The sequence below is a fragment of the Agelaius tricolor genome, unplaced genomic scaffold (genome assembly GCF_023055355.1).
Source record: "Agelaius tricolor isolate 1412-34295 unplaced genomic scaffold, bAgeTri1.0.p SCAF_8, whole genome shotgun sequence".
Taxonomy (NCBI): domain Eukaryota; kingdom Metazoa; phylum Chordata; class Aves; order Passeriformes; family Icteridae; genus Agelaius; species Agelaius tricolor.
In genome coordinates, this window is record NW_027269268.1 from 41,942,836 (window position 1) to 41,955,544 (window position 12,709).

The 12,709-nt window shown below is 37.5% G+C and overlaps 1 non-coding gene across 1 annotated transcript; it reads left to right on the forward strand.

Annotated features, from left to right (window-relative positions):
- Window positions 1-12,399: 12,399 nt before the first annotated feature.
- Window positions 12,400-12,471, forward strand: TRNAE-CUC (transfer RNA glutamic acid (anticodon CUC)). The gene has a single exon. It is a non-coding gene; the product is annotated as a tRNA-Glu (tRNA).
- Window positions 12,472-12,709: the final 238 nt, after the last annotated feature.

Consider the following 12,709-nt stretch of genomic DNA (forward strand, 5'->3'; position numbering starts at 1 on the left):
ATGGAACATGTCCTCTTTCCCTAGAATGCCTGAAGTTGGCTATAAATCAAGCAGGTTTTCTTGAGGATGGACCAAAATGGTTATCAGGATCCATTACAGTATAGGCCCAGCTGTGTCACAGAAAAACTCTTTAAAAGTTCTTGTCTAATACCTTTTGGGACTGCTCTGAGCAGAGTAGCCAGAACCTTGCAACTGCAAAGTGCCGCTGTCCTGAAAACTTTATGATCTAATGACACCAGAAGAGGCTGAAAATGAAAGAATAGCCAACTGCTGCCTGCAGTTGCTGCTGTGATGAACACAGTTTTTCATGAAAACAATGCAGTGTAAATTATTTCAAAATATTACATAACAATAAGATCCTTCCTAGCGATTCTTTCAAAAAGTGAATTTCCAATAAAGAATTCAGAACCCAACAGTATTTCATGAGAAGCCCTAGATATTAAGTTGGAGAAAAAATGGTTGACTACATGTTAAAAATCAGATAAAATGGAGACATAAAGGATAAAGGGTTTTTCCTTTTTTTTCTCCAGCTGTTACCAAACCCAGCTGATATTGACAAAATAAAACTTAAAAATCCATTCAATAAACCAAGTAAGTTTGCTGACTTTATACTCTTTTTTTGGAACTTAAAATGCTGTGTCTAATTCTAATTGGATCTTCTTCAAAATAGCTGGAATCCTTACTAAATTCACATTAATGCTAGAATTTCAGAGTGTGGGGTACTTAAAGCATCCCTCTTGACCTACACTTTCTGAAGTGAAACGTTTCAATGAACACAGAATGTTATAACTTGAGCTCAGTGTGGCTGCAGCTGCACAGGCTTTTCACACCAAGTATGAACTAAAAGGCATTTGTCTGTTAGCTGTGTTAGGCTTTAGCCTTAACAGCACAGCAGCAAATTGCTTTACTTAGCTTGCAGATAGGAAGAACAATGAATGTGTTAATGGTGCTCATCAATATCTTCAGTCAAGTTTTGATTTTTAAGTTATCTGCAACTATATGTTGTACAGAGGGATTTTACCAATGTATATAAATACCTGAAGGGAGGATGCAAAGGGGGTAGAGCCAGGCTCTTTTCAGTGGTGCTCACTGACAGGACAAGAGGCACAAACTGAAACAGAGGAGGTTCCAGGTGAACATTAGGAAATACTTTTTTCACTGTGACAGTGACTGAGCACTGGCACAGTTTGCTTAAGGAGGTTTTGGAGTCTTCATTCTTGGAAATATGTAAAAGCCATCTGGACATGGTTTTGGGCAGGTGGTTTTGAGCAAGGAAGTTTGACCAAATGACCTCCAGAGGTCTTCTCTAACCTCAACCATTCTGTGAATCTGAGAGGTTGATACATTCTGTAATTATGAGATGTATTTTCTGGCAAGGAACCTAAACTTTTCATTGCTGACTTCTGCAGTATTGTGATACAGCTGTAGAGAAAATTTGTGAAATGCTAACAGAAAGTGAATGTCACAACCAGTGATATTTTCTTGTTGTATGTACAGATATTACATTTAAACTTTTCTACCCAGTTCCCCCATTTTCAGTATGCTTTTAGAGCATGATCATTCTCCATTTGCAGCCAGCTGGGAAATAACAATTGCTATTTGTGTTACCTACAGAAATAAAAGGAACTAAGGATTATAGACTAAGGATTATAGAATATTACTGATGAAAAGTTAAAGTTAGCTTTAGGTTCTCAAAGCTTAGAGTACACACTTGTCTTAGCTTCACTACTTTAAGCAGTCTGAAAATTTAAAGATATTTTATTAGTTTTCACTTTCATCACTCGCTTGAAATACTAGTAGGGGGCAGGAGAGAAAAAAGCTTTGATTCTACAGCACAGATTGACTGGGAAGCTGTGGTGCACATTGCACATTTCAAAAAGCACATATAGCCCTCAGAAGAGGATGTTGTCTTAAATAAAGCACTGCTCTTGTAACCTGATGAAAGGGAAGGGGGAAGCAGGGGAAGAAAAGGAAGGATGTGGTGGTTATTGTATTCATGGCTTGGATTTTAGTATTTGTTCTCCACTTCTGTTGTCTACCAGCTAACCCAAGGAGGCGTCAGATTATTTTATGTTTCCTCTTTGAAATTTTTTTCTCCATTGTTTATTGTAAGCTTCTTGTTCACAACTGAAAGTCTTTTATAATTTCCACTGTTTGGCATAGACTCCTGATCTCTGGTAGTCAGGCAGATCTTGGATCCAGTGGCAGCAGAACTACAAAAACATGCTTTTTCTGCCTTGTTCTAGACTGCATTCAGTTTCTAGGTTCAAGGATAAATTAACTTATCTTTGTTCAACACATAAGACAAAGTCAGAGCTAATGCCAGTTCTTTTCTTTTCAACTGCTGCCCTTCTCTCATATGTTCTCTTTTGGTAAAGAAGAATACAAGTGGAAGTGAAAAATAAAATTAGTCAAACTAATAACTACATGATCTTGAACTCACCTCTTGTGCAAATGATTTAAATTATGCTGTGACAAAAAAACATTTGATGTTATGGTTTCATGGAATTCAAGAGTAATATGCACAGTTTATTTTGACCCAATTCCTTTAAAAAAGAAGTGAGTAGGGTGCATTATTTTTATATATGTCCTTTAGTTTGGTTGGGATTAAACTTTATTCCCTCCCTAGTTAATTTTCTGGATATCTAGCAGAATTACCAGGCCTTCAACTTGACTTGAATAACATTGTACTGTCTGTTACAGAAATGGGGTTGAGAGGGATTCTGACAGTTCTCTTAGCCTAAGTAAAGGAAAGCTTTCCTTAACCAGGATAAGTTATTGGAGTAAAAGTAAAAAAATTGAAACTGTTTGCAGCATAAATATACTGGATATATATTTGCCTTAAAAACAATAAGTTATGAGGATTTTCATAACTTGTTATGAAAACGTAGCAAGTTTTCCAAAAATGTTAAGCTGCTAAATCCAACTTTAGACTTTTAAGTAAGCTGTTTCTCAAAAGTGCTGAACCTGCAGCAGTTCCCATTGAATGCTCAGGCTTGTAAATGCATGGCTGAGAGACACGATGGCAATATCAAAGGGGAAAGACGATTGCTTTAAAAAAACTGGCACAGTATGCTTTTATAATATATAGCTACACTCCACAGTGTGTAGCTAAAGTTGAAATATTTACACCACTAAAGTTGAAATATTTGTTTTACAGACAGCAAAACAGAGCTTACATGCAAAAGATTTATCTGATGTCCTATTGATGAGGGAAATAGAATCTAAAATTTGGAAAGTTAATAGAGCCACATTTCCATTAGAAAGCTGCTCTAAGAAAGCAGCACTAAATTCCCTACCTTGTTTTTCTTGAATAAATTAAAAAAATATTCAATTAAGGAACTGACTTTAAAGGTGTAGCATCTTATTTATGGAGATTATTTACTCTTGGCAGAGGAGATAAGCATATCCTACTGAAACCATACAAGAACTAAATGAAGGCTATACTGAGAAATTTGTACAGTAGGTCTTAAAACGGCCTCAAACAATTTGGAGATTGCACTACAGTACGCTTTTTAAACAGTTTCATTTTTAGTCTCCACAAAGTTTTAATTAAAATGAAGCAGAGTAATTTAAACTCCCCAAAGGCCAAGTTCTTCCATGGCCGAGTTCAGGCGATGCTTTAATGGGCACAGGCTGCCCTCTGGCGGTCACAGCAGGAATAGCTACCGAGGCATCCGCTGCTCCAAGTTGAGCTGGAGCTGCGTCCGTCCGCGGGTCCCGCCTTACAAAAAATTCCCCACTTTTCTGCCAGATAATAATTGTTTGATAATGTAGTGTTAGTATTCCTGTTACTTGGGGCAGAACCTTCCTCTCCTTGTCTTTAGATTTAGACAATCGAAAACGAATATCAGTGAATAAAAAATATCTGCACTCTTTCTTGTACTGCTTCAATATCCCTATTTCCAGAGTGTTCCAGTATCAAGAAATAAAAAGGAATACTGAGAATATAATAGCATTGTATATTTGGAATATTTCCAGTTATAGATATTTGACCAGACAGACTGATATAAACCTACAAAAGTCAGAAAATGGAAAAAGAGGTTGGGAGAAAGTAAGGACTGAATGACCCAAAAACCCAGATGTCAGTAGGGCAGTTCTCCACAGAATGATTTACTATACATGGGTTTCCTGTTAGGCATCCACTGGAAATATTACAGCTCTCAGAAGAAACAAACAACCAGCAATATAAGCTTTCCTTATTTGTAGAACAGGGGAGGGATAACTCAGCAATGCACAAAGGAGCAGAAGTAATCCCTCTTACCACCATGTCCACCATCGTAAATTAACCTGAAAATACTACTATCTCTTACTTGGAAAGACTTGTAAGCAGCAATCTGTGTGAAAGGCAAGGATCACACACCAATGTTTCCTCAGATGATTAAACCACAGTGACTATATTGGAGCTGGTAACCTTTGCAGCTGTTAAAATAGATCTGTGTTCCTATTTTCAGGTACAGAGCTCCCTGCCCTGCAATGCTCAGCTGAACTGATCTAGATACCCAGCCTTATTTATGTGTTGCCAACTCCAGAAGCAGCTGTGGACTTTGTGACTAGAAAGTAGATCAGTTAGATGTCCTCTAAAAGGGTCAAAGCTTTGGCTGACCCTTTCAAAAATCACAAAGCTAAACCAGTTAGGGGTTTAATAGAGAGACAAGCATGCAATCAGCATGTCCCCACCTTTTCTGAAGCAGAATATTGTGCTTTGGAAACCCCCTGATTTCATTCAATCACTCCCAAGTTTTGTTCTCATCTGTTCTCATTGGTAGCTCAAACACACTGTAATGCTGTTTTCACACCAGCTTTAGCAATGATGACACTGACAGTGTGCCAGTTAACCAGCTCTTGCTCCCCTTCCTATTCTGTGTGTTCTCATTTCTCATCACATCTCTGTTGTTTTTTTTTTTTCCAGCCCTATCATGGGTCCCACATGATCAGTAAAATTTATTGGTATAATTTGTCACCTAAGAGCAAACTGTTATTCAGACTACTGCTTATTCTTCTGCTAGATTTCTGCTGCTTTTCAATTAAAAATTGCATGAAAGGCAGAGTAAAAAGCTACACTGTGTTTAACCATAAATGTGAGTCTGTGGCAAATGCCAAACCACTGACATCTCCTCATCTGATACAGCAGTTACTCTGAGCTGTCCAAAGGGCTGCTCCCCCTCCTGCATCCTTCTGACAACCATTCTGGCAGAAAGGCAGAAGGAACAGCTAAGAGAGGAGAAGCATGAAGTACCTACAGTAAGTGTAGAGACTGTTAGTATGTGATGTTTTTTTCTGTCAGTGTAACTTTCAATAGTATTTGAGTTGAATTTGTGTTTTGAGAAAGGGTATTTGAAAAGGGAGGAAGATCCTCTTGTCAGAGTTCCTTGCAGTAGAGGATTAAATGAAGGATCTGACCTTATACAGCAGCACTGCTTTGATCTGGGTTGTACTCTGTTGTTAGAGTGATGTAACACCACTGGAAAAAAAACCTTTGCATTTTTTTCAGTCAAAATATCTTGAACTCAAGGAATGTGAAAATATTCAGCAAGACCTTACCTTTATCAGAGGACCTCAATAGCTGAGACAAGGTTACATTTTATAAACATCAGGTGGAATTCCTGATTATGGAATCCTATTTGTACTGTGCTATCATACGAGAAGCAAATATTTGGAGATAAAAAGCCTTTTGTTGACTTAAGACTCTGGAGTGATGCTATGGAATAATTTAGGGTGTTCACTTTGGGAGGCTCAATAAAGGTCAAATGAATCCTTAGGAAAAAATCTCTGGGACAGTATACTGCCTATATAGTCCCTGTGAAGAGATTGAATAATCTTTTTACCTAACATAATTCTAGTTGAAAATATCTCTCCATATTATACATTATCCATATGATAGAGACATATATCATACAGATAATACAGAGAGATGTATTCTTCCAATCGAGGTTCTAATATAAGTTTAGGCAATGACTCTCTTGAGGAAGTCTGGGTTACACATTACTCCTGGAGTAATGATTATTAAGGTCATGATTATTGCAGGTTAGTGTTTGGTGTACATAGTGATTCATACAAAAAATATCCTTTATAATGCTGTCCTCATCTTAATGTATTAATGTTATTTGCATTATTCTGAGATAACGCTTTGCAAACCTGGGCTGGTTATAATGCAATTCTGTTTGCACATTTTCATTCCTGCCCCAATTTCCAATAGAAAATACTCTGGCAGGAAGAAACTGATTTGTTTATATCCTCTATGTATATATTGGGTTTTTCCTGAAATATAAAGCAAAAACACTTTATAGGAGGTGTTTAACTTAGCATAAAGTTAAATATTTGTTTTGAAACTATTAGTAGGGAGGAATGAATGCCAAACTATGAAGGAGTTTCTTACCTTCTTTCCCAGTTGTCCAGCATTTGCTATGTTCTCCCAGAATACTGAAATTATATATTCTGGCAATGCATTAAATCATCAAGCTATGTAATGTTTTGAGACTTAGACACTGTTTGAAGTATTAAAAAATTCCAAATAATCATTGTGGTAGCAGCAAAAAAAAAAAAAGATTGCTGTATATCCTTGTGATTAGGACACAAGGTACTGCTGACTGTCATTTCTGCTGCTCTAAAGATTTGTCTGGTTGTACAGAGCAGGACAGAATCCACAGCTGAGAAAAAGCAGAAATGCTCAGCTTTCACAACCCTTTGATTAAGACTCTGTTTAGTAGAGCAGAACGTATGGATAAGGAAATCAATCAACTTGTGAACATCTGAAAAGAAGGCTAACACTGAGGTTTTGGATTAAAACCTGTCTCCTCTCTCTGCAAACACGGGAGCCTGTTCCCACCTCCTGCAGGATGTTTATTCTGTTATTGTATTACAACAAGTTTGACTGCATTTAATATACAGTTTGGGAATATCTGAAATAATATATTTTAATTAATTTACTATTTACTCTTTCCCTCCCCTCCCATCACCCTAGGCAAGAAAACCTAACTTGCTAAGATTTGATATGTATGGGCACATCCTAACAAAAAAAATCTGTTAATCTACAAGATTACTTTGATATTAATTAAATTATCACACACACCTATTAAAATCCCTTAAAAGATATTTGTCTCAAATTCTACAGCAAGAGTAGGTGACACAGCAGGGTAACAAGGCACAGCAGGGTAACAAAAAAACAGAGTCCATTTTGCTTGTGGAGCCTTGTTCTTCTCCCCAGAGTGACTTTCGTCGCTCCTGCTGGCCTTTGGCACTACTTGTTTCCTGATTACAGACTTTTTTTATCCTCAGTGAAAACTCTAATCAATTTAAAGTAAACAAAATAGAAGAATTATCTATAGATACTACATTCCTTGGAAAACTGGAACTTCTTAGAATTATATATTTTACCTTTTTAAAGCTATCACAAACACTGACTGTTAATGAACTGTTAAAGCAAAAATTACTCTGATTTCATCATACTTCAGATCTCAGCTTTGTCCTTAAATGAAAAAGAAAAATCTGTCCAAATCTTATAAGTTCTCACCATCAGGGGATATTATTTCCTGACCAGATTTAAGAGGCTTCTCTTTCCATTGACTTTTCCCTAAACTCTCATCCACCTGCCTCTCCTGCTCCCCTCTATCCCCTTGATTCCCTCTCAGGCTTCAAAATGGAATCAACTCTTGAATCAAATGCGCTTCAGGTCCACATTCTCAGGTAGTTTATCCAACGTGCATGAGAAATCAGCACAATTTCAGATAGTGAAACCATTATTTCAGTTCTTGTCAATAAACTATTTTCTTTCAGAGAAGAAGAGCTACTGCAAGGTGCTACCTTGGTATGAAGATTACTGAACCATTAGGCTCAGAGAAGGCAAGATGAGAAGCAGCAGAAATATCCAATACTCACATTATTTTAGGAAATCCCCAAATAGTACTTACCATGTTACATTTAATAAGCATCCATACAGCCATGTCCACTTTATATCTTACTGAATTCAAGCTTTTATATTTTTCTACATTTATTTGTGTACAACTGCTTTTAAGTATTCTCAGTCTCTAAACAATTGGTGAGTTGCCCTACCAGGGATTATACATATAAATAGAAACACTGTTGTGAAAACAGTAAACTGGAATTCAAACTAAATCTTTTCCCTCTCCCTACAGCTTTTCAGTCAGTTTGTGGCTTCTTATCTAGAGAGTTTCATATCAAAAGCAGTGGAAGTAAACAGGTCCAACAAGATTTGAGGTTTATCTCGATAAATCTGTTTTTCACTGACTTTTAAACCAAACTCCTTGCATGCAAACTTGGTGAGTCACAGTTGCCTAAAGCAGAGTGTGCTTCTGAAATCTTAGAGGAAATAAAGGCTGTCCTTACTAAGACTTTAAATTGTAATTTAGTGATTACGTACTTGCTCGGGGCTTTTACCTATATTATGTATTCTTCCTTAAGGAGCTTAAACCTTGTAGGTAAGAGTTCAGTCAACCAACATGAGAAGTTTAATCAGATCAGGCTAACAGATCCCTTTCCTGACCTTCATTCTCTGCAAATGAATGAGGAACTGTTGCTGCAGTACTGTTTTATTCTATTCTGTGATAGTTTCAGCCTCGGTATTATTTTCAAGGAATGTGCTATTCCACCTGCACAGCCAGCATGCTCAAATTAAAGCAAGGCTTGTTATGAGTAAGTAACCTTCCAGCCTAATAACTGAAGCACTTAAGTCCTCTGGTAGAGGTCTCTTGGAGGTCTACATCCTTTTTTTTCCCAGTTCAGTAGTTTCCTGGAAGTAGATTCTAAATTTTCTGGAGAATATTACTTATGAGTGATGAAGAACTAGAAAGTAGCTTCTGAACTGAGGATTGAGAAAGTGGCTAGCCAGTGTAGACCTAAGTGTAAATGCTGCTGACAGATTAGGACCATAAATCTTGAGATAGGAAGGCCAAACAGATGTATTTATGCCATATCTCCTTGCTAGTTTACTGTCATTGCATTCTCCTAGCCTGATCTTTGTAATGAATAGTCTTCAGCAGGTTATTTAGTAAAGCTGGATGTGGCATAATCTGCACAAGTTACTGCTATTTGGCTACTGTTTCCTCTATTATGTCAGACTCAGTATGGAAAAAGAATCAAAATGCAATTGGTTTAACATTAGCATTTTATACATTAAAAAAACACCTCCTAGACAAACAGTTCCATGAAATCATAAGAGAGCAAAGCTGATTTTTAAAGAGTCCACGGTAAGCATATTTGCCATGACTAATCACTTCTTGAAATGATTTAACTGCTATCTCTCATATGGTGCTAGAGACAGCTGGAGACAGGACTTCTTTATAAGGTTTGATCTATAAAAAAGCACAAAAAGGCTGCCAAGCAGTCCATTTTTAGCAAAGATCAAATCTCTTTGTTGTATTTGGCTAGAGTCACTCCAGAATTAGTACATGGAAACTTAATTAATATTTATATTTTACAAAATACTTTGTTACTCTCCTTTTCAAATACATTTACTATCTTTTTGAAAGATAGACAGTTTGTTATTGATGATTAAATTTCAGAAGCTAAGGAGTTTTACTTCAAATTGTATCTGAAATTTTGAGCATTAAAAATAATTTAACTTGAAATTCAACTTTAAATTGTTCTGTTCTCTTTACTAGGAGCCAGGATAGAGATGAGGAGGAAAATAAATATCTTCAAACTGGCTAGATAAAACAAATCAACAAGATTTGGTTAATTAGATTATCCAAGATTTTTAATTTGTACTGATCTTTTTACTAGCTCTGGGAAGTGGAAAACATCTCTAATGCAATGCCAGTCTGCCCTGGGCAGAAGATGGGGAGTGACTCCACTCAGAAGTACTTTCTGCCCTGCTTTACACAGCCACAAGAGTCACTGAAGAACCAAGAAATGATTCCAGGTTTCCACACATCTCCATGCATCCCTCCTGCTTCCCTCTTAGCTAAAATACAAAAGCAATCTTCCCCAGTTGCTTTCTTACTTCCATTTATGAATGTTGCCAAAATTATTAGAGTTGAATCAAAATATTAATAGAATACTTCCAGGTTTCCCTTTGTGTGTACACTTAGTGCTTTAGGGATGCAGAGTTGAGACTGTACACTTTGCAATGAGGCCACTAATGAAGCCAATCCCTTCATGCTTTGTCACTGCACACAATACTGCTGAGCTTCCTGCAGTTTTCCAACCCCACTACTATCGTTGAAATCCTCAGTGAGTGTCCAGCTATGAAAAAGTCAAACTCCATCAGATTAATTCATAATAATGTATGAATGCAGAATAGGAACCAGTGGATTTTGGTTTTTTGGTTTCAGTATTGTAGACTTTTGCTTCACTTTAAATAAACTTAGCATCACAATGTAAAATATTAATATAGTATTTACATGCAAAATTTTACTTGCTTACTATTGTGTGATGAATTCCTTAACAAATGTGTCAGCATAAAACCCAGGAAAAAGCTGTCATCTCTAAGGGCTCCATCTGCTTTGTGCTACTTCAGTTTCTGCCTCTACCCCACCCCAAGCAAGCCACCGTGTACATTGTTTATTCATAATATGGTTCTCCACAAAACCACTAATCTTCTTTCAAAACTCCTTTCAGCCTAGGATGGAGTGGTTTTTTTTGTGATCCCTTTGTCAAACTCAGAAGCTGTCAAGATCCTCTCTCTCCTCTATGTTCCAAAGAACTGATCTCATAACATGCAGCTCCTCATACTCCACTAAAGCCCAAAGCTGCTGATTAATTTAGGAAGCACCTGAGCTTCCTAAGAGCCATAGCATAAAGTCTCCCAGGGCACTGAAGACGTTTGGTTTGAAGCCTAGCACCAAGTTAATGGCATATCCTGCCTAAACCTGGTTAGCATCCAGAATATCAACATTCTTCTTAAGTCCCCTGAGGAAAGCTCTGTCTGCCAGGCATTCCTGGGGAGCACCTTTTGAGTACTAACAGGCATCTCAGGAGACGCAATGGCAACCACAACATGGTTTAAGCTAAGCATGGTTAGGCATGGTTTAAGCTTCAAGAATTAAATCTAATGCCCCACTTCCCTCTTTGTACCTTATCACAACTGCTATAATGTTAAGGGCTGGCATCCTGGAGGGGTGTGCTAGGCTCCAATTCTGGTTTCCAATGGTTTTTTTAATCCACATGCAAATGATTGTAAAGCATTGGCTGTGTCCTTGGGACAGCATCAATAACCTTACTCTCTTCTTCTCTGGCAAGTAGAATCAAGTCCATTTTTTTTTATTCTCTCTGGACCAGAGAAACCAGATTTTATCCTCATCAGTGGAACTCATTACAAAGGGAAGACAGTCCTTCCCAAACCAAAAATCTAGTGCGCAAACTATTTCCCTGAAGGATGTCAGCCTCCTGACCCCTGACCTTACACATGTACAGCTAAAACTGAAACTGAATTCCTGCTTACAAAGTCCTGTAACAAAACTGATTAGTGAATTAGAAGTGTGATGAAAAATACAGGGAGGGAAAGAGAGTAAGCAGGAGAGAGAGATAGATTTCTTCTAGAAATATACTACATGTATAGCTTAGTTCTTCTACTGATATTTTCTCAACCTGAAGACTGAAATATTGTAAAACTGGGCAATTTTTTGAGTATAAATTTCAGAAACTTAATGAAGAATGGTATCTTCTTTACAGCTTTGTTAGGTTTAGGGATTAATTTTTCTGTGTAAAAATCATAGAATCACAGAATGGCTTGGGTGGGAAGGGACCTTAATAGTTCCAACCCCCCTGGCATGGGCAGGGAACATACACCTTCCACTAGATCAGGTTGCCCATTAGCAATACCTTTCAGCAATGCTTTCACTTTCATCATCAGGAACAGCTGCTTGCTGGGAAAAGTGGAAAGAAATAACTAGGAATCTAGCTTTTATATAGTTTGTTGGGAGTGTTCCTTACCACTTTTCCATCACTAATGGTTTCATAAAATAGCTACTTTGAGTAGGAAACACCAAGTGTTTCCAAGTGCTGGGGTTTAATTCCACTAGGCAGCTAAGCACCACGCGCCCAAACCTGGAACACCAAGGTGGGTTATATTGTCTTGGTCTAGGAATTTTTACTTTTAATACATAATTTTCCATAAACAAATACACAAGGTGTAAAGTAAACACTGTCAGGTAACCTATCACTCCCAATGAGTGCTTCTTTGATGTATTTAAGCGTTTTAAATACTGTTGGCATTTGGATGCAGCTTTAAAACATTTTGGAAGTATTTTTGCTTTGAATATATAGATAATACATACAAAGAATGCTTGTAGAAAGGATGCTTAGAAAACAGGGAGTCTTAACTGTGATTCTAGTAATAAAACCGAGAAATTAAGTTATGTGGGAATATGTATAATTTGATTTTCAAAGGTGTCACGGTTTGACAGTACCACAATGCCAGCGTCGCTGGCCCAGACCGTCTCCCTGGTGGTCTAGTGGTTAGGATTCGGCGCTCTCACCGCCGCGGCCCGGGTTCGATTCCCGGTCAGGGAATTAGTAATCGTGCCAGTTACACAGCGGCGCAACGCGAAAATATATCTAATTTTTCACGCTCTACTAGCAAAGAGGGTTGACTAGTTTTAGACGGAGGTATTTGTGCATACTTGAAATAGGTGGATTTCAAGATGTAATTATATATATATAATTAATTGTGAAATCAGCATCCTGCTAGTTCAGTATAAAGTATCTCATTAGGTCATGTAAAAGGGCTTGGTGACGTGGTATTTTGAGT